This window comes from Hipposideros armiger, unplaced genomic scaffold (assembly GCF_001890085.2).
Source record: "Hipposideros armiger isolate ML-2016 unplaced genomic scaffold, ASM189008v1 scaffold_822, whole genome shotgun sequence".
Lineage (NCBI taxonomy): Eukaryota > Metazoa > Chordata > Mammalia > Chiroptera > Hipposideridae > Hipposideros > Hipposideros armiger.
In genome coordinates, this window is record NW_017732172.1 from 651,840 (window position 1) to 665,231 (window position 13,392).

The following is a 13,392-nucleotide window of genomic DNA, read 5'->3' on the forward strand; positions in this document are numbered from 1 at the left end:
AATAATAATAATAATAAATCTACACCCAATTCTTTAAGGCCATGAACCAGTTTCTCCTAGAGACTCTACCCCAGGACTGAACACTATATTGCTTTTGCATAAAGGGAGAGCTTTGCAGCGACTCTCTTTTATTTGAGTTACTAATCATCTGAAGACTGTACTTAAATGACACCAGACCAGAAATAGAAATTGGGTTTAGGTTACCTCATTGAATTATGTATTCATTCTGGGCTTGGAAATCCATAACTCCTAAACTAGGCTCAAACAGATTGAGTTTATCAATCATATGAGCAAATTGCATGGGGAACAACAGAAGGAATGAAGAGTTCCAAGTTAGAAGCAAATATGGTTCACTACTGGATCTGTCTGGAAAACCAGAACATTACCCTCTCTGTACTTGACATGCATCTCTCCCCCGGATGCTTTTCATTGTCCAGGTGCAGATGTCTCCTTTCTTCTCTGGGCCAAGCAAGGACTGTGTATTAATCATTTCTGTGATACCAGTGCATAGACTGGTAGACACTTAAAGAACAGTTGAATGGATTGACTAAATAAATAATTTTTCTAGTAGAACTACTTAAAATATGTAATGTGTTTAAACTCAATTCCTTTAATCACGTTCATTTACCAAATACCTCTTTCTTCTTATGGTTTTAGCATGAAAGCAGCATTCATGGAGTATAAATTATGCCACATGTTAATCTTTCTAAATCAGGAGTAATAAATCTGTAATATATATCACTGAAATCATAACACGCAGTTTTGTCTGTACAAGGTCTGACAATTAAGTTCACAAATTTGTTGCAATGATGTTACTAAATTTTTTTGAAATCAGAGGGATTATTTATTATGAATTTGTACCAACTGGACAAATGGTTAACCAAGTTACTATTTTGAAGTGTTAAAAAGGCTGTGTGAAAAAGTTAGACGACCTGAACTTTTTGCCAACAATTCATGACTCTTGCATCACGACAATGCACCAGCTCATATGGCACTGTCTACAAGGAAGTTTTTAGCCAGTAAACAAATAACTGTATTGGAATACTACCCCTAATCACCTAATCTGGCCCCCAATGACTTCTTTATTTACCCAAAGATAAAGGAAATATTGAAAGAAAGACATTTTGATGATATTCAGTACATCAAGGCTAATATCAATATGACAACAGCTCTGATGGCCATTCCAGAAAGAGTTCCAAAATTGCTTTGAAAAGTGGACTAGGTGCCAGGGTCAGTGCATAGCTTCCCAAGGGGAGTACTTCAAAGGTGACCATAGTGATATTCAGCAATGAGGTATGTAGCGCTTTTTCTAAGATGACTTTGCAAACTTAATTGTTCAACCTCGTATGTCTACATGTTTAATTTTTCTAAAGAATGAATGTTTAGTGTTCATAAGTTTCCTGAAGATAACCTTAAATGATGTTGAGTCCCTGTTTAAGTTGAGTTGTTATTTATGCTGTATTGCTCCAATCCACCTCTTTTGCCACTTTCCCACTTGTAACTGGCATTCAGTCATGACATTCAGCACCCCCTTTTATTTTTTTTTCAGATAACTAGCAGTGAAGACCATTAAGATGTTTTCTTGTTAAAAGTGGGCAACAAGGCTCCCTGGGTCTTGAAATGAGTATTTGGAAAAACCTGAACATCCTGCTGCTGGGCTTGAAGTTTTATTTTTTTATTCCAGTTTCTTTTCATCCTACATCTACCCTGATGTCACCTTAAGTGATCATGCGCCTGACAGTCAGATGAGGAAACTAGTGGCATATTTAGCTCTGAACATACCTGGGTGAAAACATCCAATATGGATGCCAGAAAATCATTCTTCACAATCTTTCTGATATGTAAAAATAAAGAAATGGAAGCCTCTATATATTAAGAAATCTGCAACAGTTTTCATCTTGTGGCATATTTCTCACTTGGCTGAACCATATGGGAAATGCCTGTAACAACAGGAGAAAATGTGGGGAGGGGAATTATTACTTCATAGTACAATTCCTATTAAAGTTACCTGGAACACAGCAGAATGGTTATATTCACTTAAAATGTATGAATATGAAAATCCATGAATGTAAAACACACAAAAAAATGTTTAACATTTTTTATAGCTTAAGTTAAGGAAATATTCCTAGTATAGACTAGTATAAAAATTGTAAACTCTTGGGGAGAAAAAATTCTTTCTTTGATGAACTAATACTCAAGTGATGCTCCTGGCTTTGGAAGTAAAGCCATTGTTAGAAGATCTAGGTAGGTGTATATTGTCCACTGTCTTCTCTCCTAATCATCACCACCTTCCTCAAAATCACTGAAGTATTTTCTGAGCGTTAACTCTTTAACATTTATGGAGATAGTATGGTTCATAAAGTGCTGTTTCTCATTATATCTCTTAGTATTCATTTTAAAAACCCTGTGAAGTAGGTAAAATATTGTGGTTATTTCAAATCTGAGGAGACCTAGGCTCACATGGTTAATTAATAACCTAGCAAGTGTCAACTCAAATCTGGGTCCTAAGACTTCAGCTTCTGCTTGTACATATTATTCCTATTAATCCTCCAAGCAAGCTACATAAACACAAACATAATCTGAACGGTGTCATGGGTCTGCTAATGACCATTTTCCAGGTCTGTGTTGCCTCCAGCACACTGCTCTCCCATTTTGGGCTCCTAAGGATGTTCCAATTGCTTTTTTTCACCCTTTTCTGTGTTATCACTATTTTTTTTTGCATTCTTTGCATTCTTTGTTCATAAAGATTCACTACACTGTGGAGCACCATTTCTCCAAACCTAATCTATACTGTTTCCAAAATAATACCATGAGACATTTTTGTTCTAAAAGAATTACTTGTAATAATCTGAAAGTAGTAACAAGAATTACAAATATGTAGCATATGCATTTTCTCTGGTCACTGCTTCTTGACTAATCAGCTGATACACACCAGCTCAGCAGTCTCCCTGTCACTAGTCCTCCTGCCTTCTTCTCAGCAGTTCTTTATTACCCTCTAGTTTTAAAATACTGTTCCACCAAAAAAGGTCCTCCTTTAATATGAAAGGTAGAACAACAATTGTGGGCTAGTATTTTAGTGGTCTCTGATTAATTGTACCTAGGGAAACTCCATTAGTAATCTGCACCACAAAATGTATTTGTTTCACAGAATAAAGGTATTTTAAAACATATGACTTACACAAATTAGAGATTTAGAAAAGGTATGTCAGAGAAAGGTGATTATGATGAAATAAGACACTAATAGTTTGTAGTTAGATTAAAGTGCTTTATGCAAAACATTTTCTCCTCAAAGACATAGTGAGGCAAATATTATTTTGTTAACATTATTACCTTTTAATGTTTTTTAATGTTTTAATTAAAGTTGACATTCAACATTATATTAGTTTCAGTGTATAGCATAGTGGTTAGACACTTACTAAGTTTATCAGGGGGATAAGTCTAGTACCCACCTGGCACAATGTATAGATATTACACTATTATTGACTATGTTCCCTATGCTGTACTTTGCATCCCCATTACTATTTTGTAACTGCCAATTTGTACTTCTTAATTCCTTCACCTTTTCACCTTACTCGGCCATAAAAAGGATTGAAATCTTACCATTTGCGACAGCATGAATGGATCTAGAGAGAATTATTAGCTTTTTAAAACACAGAGGCATAGAGATCAGAGATTGCCATAGATATGGAAGAAGATGCTTGGGATTAAACTCTATTTAAAGGGAAATCATTCTAAGCCTTCTAATTAAATATTACTTAACTAAACAATGATGAAGCCAATGTAGATGTATGGAGTGTGATGTAAAACTGAATCTGTTTATGTCCATTGAAATGTTAGCAGAAGGGCAGAACAGTCTCACTGGCTCAACTGTTTGTTCTGAATTTGAGTATCAAGGCTTCTTTAGGACAAGGAAGAAAAAGTTACTCTCTTGCCCTCTGCATCCCCCCAACACACACACACACACACACACACACACACACACACACACACACTATAGACATGACTAAAAGGCAGAAAACCAGGGACTTCAAAAACGGAAGTAAATTATCATGGTAATTAAACTATTGGGTTGTCAAAAAAGTCATGACATGTTTTTTCTGTGTTTTTCATTGCAAAAATGCATCTTGACTTTTCCAACAACCAATATTATCTCTACTCCTCAGATTTCAGAATCCTGTTAGGACTGGAACAGACTCAGACTTCAAATTGGCATGAAGCAAAAAGTACAATATGCATTTAGGGGCAACTTCTGGTGGCAGGATGAAGTTTGGTTGAGTACTCAGGATTTTTTATTTAAACCATAGGCAAAGCAGGAGCAGAGTCTAGTCACTCCAGCAGGGATTCCTCGTAGGTCAGTAGATAGGATAGAGTGGCATAGGCAATATGCTATGATTCAAGTTGGCATATGGCTTTGGGGTAGTCTTGTTTTAGTCACAGAAGTCAGACAGAGCCTTATGTATGGGAAGCCAGGTCATGGAGTCAAAACAAACTGAGCTAATTCTATGTCACATTGTTACAGAAATAAATGTTTTAAGCCGATGATTAGGAATAGGATTGCTCATTTGCCTGAAGTAGAAAGATGCCTACAATTGAGATAAAGTAATTATTATAATTGTGTGTATATATAGAGAGATATACCTATAGTTGTATACTAATTGTAAATTTAATATATGGACACATACATATATAATAGATATGTACTAGTAAATTTAATTATTTAAAAAAATCATTCCAAAATAGGTAATATAACAACACAATATAAAATCCAAAAGTTACAAAAGATAAAGTTCCTCTGTCCCTCAGATCCAGCTTGCCTTCCAGGAAGCAACTATTTACAATTTTTGATGTATTATATTTAATGTATTATATAAAATGTTCATATTGATATATAGGTATACTATTATTTAATATATCAATGCATTATATAATTGTATTTATTTATTATTGTAAAAGATAATACATAAAAGACAGATTATGCATATACAAACACATCAAACATGCACACAAGCATACGCATATCTATACATATAATTTAAACAATTTATACAATTGAGAAAATTATTATATAATATTTTGTATCTTTTTTTAAAATTAATATATTTTAGAGATTCTTCCATGTGGTGTGGATATCAACCTTAAAAATATTTTTTATTCGTCTTAATAGCTATATAATATTCCATTAGATAAAATTTTAACTTTAGATATTTGTTGTTTCATTTGCTAATGCCAGGTCCTTAACCCTCCATCGGGTGCAACTGATCTCACAGATTCATTGCACACAAAGATGCTGTATGAAATACGTCTTTACTGTATTGTCACAAACACGACTGGTGATAGTTTAGGGTAGAAGGGGAAGATACAGAGGCAATGAATCATGATACTTAACTGTTAGATATTTGAAAATTTGTGTGCAATGAATCTGTGAGATCAGTTGCGCCCGACAGAGGGTTAATCTGTAATTAAGCCTTTTAGTGTTATAACTTTATATTTTAGAAACCCCAAATATCACCATAGTATCAAAAACATAAATGTAAGAAAATATACACTGGAGTCTGAGTATATGAGTATGTGCTAGGAAACAAGCTTGATTCTGTAGTGCACTCTGAAAAGAATTAGTCTTCCAAAGAATCTGACCCTATGGGAAGAGATGACAAGTATACAATATTTTATATGCCAACATATTTTAAGGCATATGAGAGACATGAAAATTAATATTTAATGTTGACTGATTAAGTTGAGCGCAGTGAGGTGAGACGCAGCCTGAGGAGCTGTCAGGCCTCAGCACAAACACCAACTTTTTCAATTACACTCGTGAAGCCCTTTAAGCCTTACCATCCTCATCTGAAAAAGGTAATAAATCTGAGCCTCATGGTAATATTTAAGGTATACCATGTAACTAACATAAAAAGTGCTCAAATAAGTGCTAACTAGAACACATTTTTAGAAGCCAAGATTTAAGAATAAGAGCATACTTGGGGATTTTCAGTCAAGACGGCAGAGTAGGTAAACACTGTGCTTACCCCTCTCAGGACCACATGAAAATTACAATTAAACTACAGTACAACCATCATTGAGAATTGCCTGAAGACTAGCTGAACCAAAGCTCTACAACTAAGGACATATAGAGGAAGCCAACGTGAGACTTGTAGGAGGGACAGAGATGAAGATTAGGCTGATCCCACACCCATGTGTGACCATTACAAATCCAGAGAGATATCCTGACTGCAAAGGTACCCCTTGGAGAGGAAGTGTCCAAGCCCTACACCAGGCTTCCAAGCTCAGGGTTTCAGTGCCAGCAAGAGAGGTCCCCGTAACTTTGGATTGTGAAAATCATGGAGATTGTGGCTGAGTGAGATGGAGAGCAGCTACAGTCCCAACTGCTCCTCTTTAAGGACCTGCACATTAACTTACCTGCTGACAGTCTCACTCACTCTGAGCTCAGTTACCAGGGCAGCAGTTCAAAAGGTGCCAGGAACATACAGGGAGAAACTGAATTGTCTGGCTGCAGGTTGAGGGCTGGAGGTGCAGCTTTCTCCCAGATGGAGGAGCTGGCAGAAGCCATTGTTTCTTTGTTGAACCCTTCCCCTATCCTGACATGCAAACAAAGGTAACTGCCATACCTGAATCTCCATAAACCTGGCTAACACTGCTCATTTTCCTGGCCCTGGGGATTCTGAGAGCCTGTAGCACCCAATTTTTGGGAACACCCAAACCGGCTTCAAGTGGTTTTCTGTACAAATGGCCTAAGTTGGCTCATACTGTAGACTTTCCTAAAATCTCTCAAAGCTTCACTAAAACCACAACAAGCAGCATATGGATTTGCCATTTCCTGTACCTCTGACTGAGCAGCAATAAGCCTGGCATTAGTGACAGCAGGCCTTGGTTTGCAACTTGGCCTCTCAAGTCACCTCCAAGTACAGCATGGGCAGCGGCCATCTGTGGATTTCTTTGTGGCTATTTCCAGGTGTCCCAGGCAGGGTACAGGCAGCAGCTGAATTTGGCCTGCAGTGGACCCCTCCTAGGAGGCCCAGAGGCTGACATGACCACCCAGAACATCACCCTGATGCCTTCAAGGACAATACACCCAAAGGGCAGACTGGGCAGCACCAGAGCCCTGCTAAAGTAAACTCTGCTCTATGGAGTCAGCCCCTATACCACACCTCCTCCACTGTAGTCACAACCAGTCCTCAAAAACAATCATCCGAAGGTTTGCAAACAACACTGATGTACAAACAGCAACCAAGTCTCAACTACAACATGAGGGCAAACACAACCCACACAAGGAACACACCAGGTGCTCCTGGCTCTGGTGACCAGGGAGATGGTACCACTGGGACCCATAGGACACCTACTACATAAGGCCATTCTACTAAGTCCTGGAGACATAGCAGCCCTACATAACACAGAGAAAAAAACACAGGGAGGCAGCCAAAATTGGGGAAAAAATAAATATGTCCTAATAAAAGAACAGAACAGAATTCCAGAAAAAGACAAAATGGAAACAAGCAATCTACCAGACACACAGTTCAAAACACTGGTGATAATGGGCTGGCTGAGTGGCTCAGTTGGTTAAGAGCTCGCTCAAGAGTTTGAGCTCTGAGCAACAGCGGTTCAAGTCCAGCCTGAGCTGAGCTGCCGCTGAACTGCCAACAGGTGGCAGGATGGCTCAGCTAAAAAAAAACAAAACACTGGTGATAAGGATGCTCAGTGATCTCAGGGAAAACTGGAACAAAGAGATAGGAATCATAAAAATGGAGATAGAGAAAAAAGAACAGTGAGAAATAAAGAACAAAATAACTAAAATGAAGAATACATTAGAGGGAATCAATAGTAGATTAGATGAAGCAGAGAACTGAATCAGCGATTTAGATGATAAGGTAGCAGAAAACACCCAATCAGAACTTCAAAAAAAGATAAAAAGAATCCCCCTAAAATGAGGAGAGTTTAAGAGGTCTCTAAGACAACATCAAGTATACCAACATTCACATCATAGGGGTACCTAAAGAAGAAGAGAGAGAGCAAGGAATTGAAACCTATTTCAATAAATAATAATGATGACTTTCCTAACTTGGTGAAGGAAATGGATATGCAAGCCAGGAAGTGCAGAGAGTCCCAAACAAGATGAACCCATAAAGGCCCATGCCAAAATACGACATAATTAAAATGCCAAAAGTTAATGACAAAGAGAGAATCTTAAAAGCGGCAAGAGAAAAGCAATCAGTTACCCACAAGGCAACTCCCATAAGACTGTCAACTGATTTCTCAATACAAACTTTGGAAGCCAGGAGGGATTGGCAGGAAATATTCAAAGTGATGACAAGCAAGAACCTACAACCAAGATTACTCTGCACAGCAAAGCTTTCATTTAGAATCAAAGGACAAATAAAGAACTTCTCAGACAAGGAAAAGCTAAAGGCGTTTATCACCACCAAACCAGTATTACAAGGACTATTAGAGGGACTTTTTTAAGACAGAAAACAAAAATTAAAATTATGAATTATAAAATGACAATAGGTATATATCTATCAAAAATTACTTTCAATGTAAATGGATTACATGCTCTAATCAAAAGACAGCATGGCTGAATGGATAAGAAAGCAAAACCCTTACATTACATATGCTGCTTACAAGAGACTCACTTCAGATTGAAAGACACAAACAGGCAAAAAGTAAAGGAAGAGAAAAAGATATTTCATGAAAAAAGAATGAAAAAAAAAATCTGGCATAGCAATAGCTAACCCAGACGAAATAGACTTTAAAACAAAGGTTATAACAAGAGATAAAGAATGACCTAGTAATCACACTTCTGGATATCTTTTCTAAGAAACCCAAAACACTATTTCCAGGGGACATGTACATCCATATGTCATTGCAGCATTGTTTACAATGGCCAAGATATGGAGGCAAGTTTGGTACCCCTGAATGGCTGAATGGATAAAGAAGAGGTGGTTCATATATACAGTGGAATATTACTGAGGTACAAAAAAGTAATGAAATCTTGCCATCTGCAACAACATGGATGGATCTAGAGGGTATTGTGCTGAGTGTAATAAGTCAGACAGAGAAAGACAAATGTCATATTATTTCACTTATAAGTGAAATCTAAAGAACAAAATAAACAAACAAAACAGAAACAAACTCGTAGATACAAAGAACATTTTGATGGTTTCCAGATGGGTGGGGAGTAGGGGGTGGGTGAAAAAGTGGAAGGGATTACAAAGTAGTCATGGGGATGTAAGGTATAGCATAAGGAATATAGTTAATAATATTGTAATAACTACATGTGGCATCAGACAGGTACTAGATTTATCAGAGTGATAGATGGAAGGAAGCTTGAGAGGCAGGGTGAAAAAGGTGAAGGGATTAAGAAAGCAAATTAGTAGTTACAAAATAGTATTTGGGATTTAAAGGAAAACATATGGAATGTAGTCAATAATATGGTAATAACTATATATAGTGCCAAGCAGTTACTGGACTAGTCAGGCAGATCACTTCCTTATTATATAAATGTCTAACCACTATGCTGTACACCTGAAATAAATATAAAATAATACTGAATGTCAACTGTAATTAAAAAATTAAAAAGGGCGGTGAAGTGAAGCAGAATAAGAGCTTCAAATTTTCAGATAAAACAAATCAGTCATGGAGATGTATTATACAGCATAGGGAATATAGTCAATAATATTGTAATAGCATGGTACAGTCTCAGATGGTTGCTGGACTTACCATGGTGATCACTTCTTTAGGTATATAAATGTTAAATAACTATGGTATACACATGAAACTAATGTAATATTGTATGTTAGCTATTTTTAATGAAAGTCTTTAAATTAAAAAAAATAAAAAATAAGAACATACTTGGGATTAATCTGACTATACCACTTGCTAACTATCCAGAAGTTACCTAATGTATCAAAGTTTTAGTTTCCTTGTCTGTAAATTGTGCTGATAACAACTTTCTAGATAATAATATTACCCTATTCTGGTGAGTGAAAATTGGACTCTTTGGAAGGCAATTTAGCATTCAATGCAAGATTTTTTAAATTATATGCTCTTTGATCCAGAAGTTATCCTTCTAGAAACCTATTCTATAGATACACATTCAAATTATAAAGGGATTACTGTAGAACTATTTATAATACCAAAAAACTGGGAGTAACCTATATTTCAAAGATAGAGTAGCTAAATTATGTCATATGCTTAATAAAGAATACTATATAGGCTTTAGAAAAAATAAGGTATATTTACATATGTTGAAATTAAATGATCCCTATATATTGTGATATAAAATAGGGCAAGCCCTAGAATAGCATGTGCATCATAATCTTTCTTATGTGAAATTATTTATAATAGACTGTAATTAAAATTTTTTGAAAGTTTATTATGCATTCAAAACTATTTAAACATTTTACATGTATTAATGAATTAAAACATCACAATAACTCTCAAGAAATTTCCATTTTATATGTGAAAAAACTGAGTTACAGAATGGTAAAGGAACTTCCCTAAGTTTAGATAGAAGTAAGAACTAATATTTGAAACAAAACCATCAGGTCCCAGAGCCCATGATTTTAATATTTACACTGTACTACATTTAATGTACTCAAGCAGGATCTTTATAATTAAACATACACATAAGCACAAGTCTGGAAAGAATATGCCAGCTGAATGAGAGTGGCTATCTTTAGAGAAGAAGGAATGTAGGATTGAGGGTAGAGGAAAATTTAATTTGTTTTACTTTGTATGCTTCTACAGTGTTTTGATATTTTATAGTAAGCATGTTTTAATGAATGGTGATAACATGAGCAGAAATTTGGAAAAAAATAACTTGATGTAAGTATACATACCATAATTAGAAACAGTGAAAAATTGAGACATAAAGAACAAATGGGCTATTACAGCAATTGCAACTGGTCATGGTTGTATAGTTACCACCTTTCAATTAAGGAAAAACAACCAACCTAAAGAAATGAATATTTTGGGTAGGATTTCATGCCCTGAATTAGGCCCTCAGGAAGATGTTTGGGGTCTAAGGAAAACTTACTTAGATTCCTCAAATCAGACATCCCAAGTGCTCCACCCATGAGCAAAGTCAGCTGGAAATCTCTCTCCCTTTCTCTTTGATGTATCTCCCAAACTATATTTTATACAGACAAATGGTGGAGTACAAAGAAAATTATAACCTAGAAGTCATTGTTAATGCCCCTGGGGCATGTGACCAGAAACTGTTGAGGCTCACTATAATTCATTCCAAGTGCAGGGCAGGTCTGCTGGAATTTAAAATACCCAGCTCATTAGGCAAATCATTTTTATTGTTTTCTATGACTGAACTTAGACAATAAATCTAGCCAAGTATAAAACCATTAACCTGAAAAACATATCATTTATAATTATGCATTTTTAAATATAACTGACATGTAAATATCAAATCTACATTTAAATTGAGAAGCATTGATCCCAAATCTCTTAGATAAGAAAGCGTGTATTTCAACATTTGAAGGCATTTGTTTTAGGAACATAACTATTTGTGAGAGCAATTATGTGAGGTGGAAGATATTTAGAGCTATTGCTTTTTCTGTTCACTTCGAGTCTAGAAGACAAATAATTCCATCATTTCAAATGGAAGAAAGCTGATAGTGGAATGCCACCTTTCTTACCTCATGGTCTTTTAGTAAGGATATAAGCCTAGAAGCCTACATGAGGAGAAATAAAAGCATGTGTTTAGAAAGTTGACTTTTCAGAAAGTTCGGCATTTTAAACAACTAAATATTCATAAGAGTACATGTAATAAAGAAAAAATAAGCAGAGGAGGTGTGTTTTTATATCAGAAATGGCAGCTTTCTTTTGCCAATAATGAAAGACAATTTAATCCTTGTATTTATTCTACTTCTGAAATTTATCCTCTCTTATTGTTCTTTTTATTATTTTTTAATGAGTTGTGTTTTTTATTCATTGACATTATGGTTCATTAAATCAATAGATGAATAATACATTCCTTGATTGTTGAATTAAAATGTAAGTAATGTAGACTTCTCAAAATTCATATTATATGTGATGGTGAAAGTACTATTTGTGATAAAATAGAAAATGTGTATATTTAATTAATCTTGATATGATATAGAAGACTACCACACTTCTAAGAACAAGACAAGTGAAAGATAGGAGTAATAAGTGATGTATGAACCAAAACCGAAGGTTTCACTCATCGAGTGGTCTTCTTTTTTTCTTGGGCTATAACTAATAAAATGAAAAATACAAAAGACAAGAATCAAGAAATCTAAACAATGCCAAGTTTCTTGTGTATTTTCATCTTTGCTTTTAGACATATTTCGTTTTTTTTTTTTTTTTAGGTGAGCCATCCTGCCACCTGTTGGCAGCTCGGCTCAGGCCGGGAATTGAACATGCGACCCTGTTGCTTAGGGCTCACACTCTTGAGCAAGCTCTTAACAAACTGAGCCACTCGGCCAGCCCCTATATTTTGCTTTTCATTTACCATTATCTTTCCTATACTTTTACCAGTCTAGCTAACAAATTAAATAGATGTCTTGAGAGAAGTTGCCTGTTTCCTAAGACCTGATCTTTCATATATTTTTAAGGATCATGAAGCTGTTACTTAGCTCTGCCCGTCGGAGAACAAAAGAAATTAGCTCTTGACTGAAACACCTCAAAATGTACAACTGAATTAGGCAGAGTCGTTAGGGAATCGAAAAATTATAAGTGCTTTGTATTCTCTCTTACTGTTCTTTACTGCAGGTAGGAAGGATATAAGAACTCTGGGGTCAGAATCTATCACGTGATATGTAAGCCCCAGGGGGCTGCCCTCTGGGGCCTACATAATGTCTTACTCCCACAGCTGCAATGCTTATTCCATATTTTAAATGATTCTGGAGTTATTTTTATAGTTTAGCTGTCCAGCCCCCACCCCCCCACACCACTTCCCAGATTGTAATAAACTTAGGAACTGAGCACTCTTTGCTGATACACTTTATATATCTTTATCTTTTACTTTTAATTCTTACAGAAAACATCAAAACAACAGGAATAATTTGGCTTCTTTTAAAAAATCCACTACACTACAGGAAGTTGATTTTTTAAATCAGTTTTCAAACACATAAGAATTGGCAGATGAGGGCCGGCTGAGTGGCTCAGTTGGTTAAGAGCTCGCTCAAGAGTTTGAGCTCTGAGCAACAGCGGTTCGAGTCTTGGCCTGAGCTGAGCAGCCGCTGAGCTGCCAACAGGTAGCAGGACAGCTCAGCTAAAAAAAAAAAAAAAAAAAAAGAATTGGCAGATGAGAACCATATGTTCATTCAATAGATCACATATATGGGGTTGCCAAAAAATATATATACACATTTTAAGAAAGGAAAAAACTGTGTTAAAATTGTAATTCTC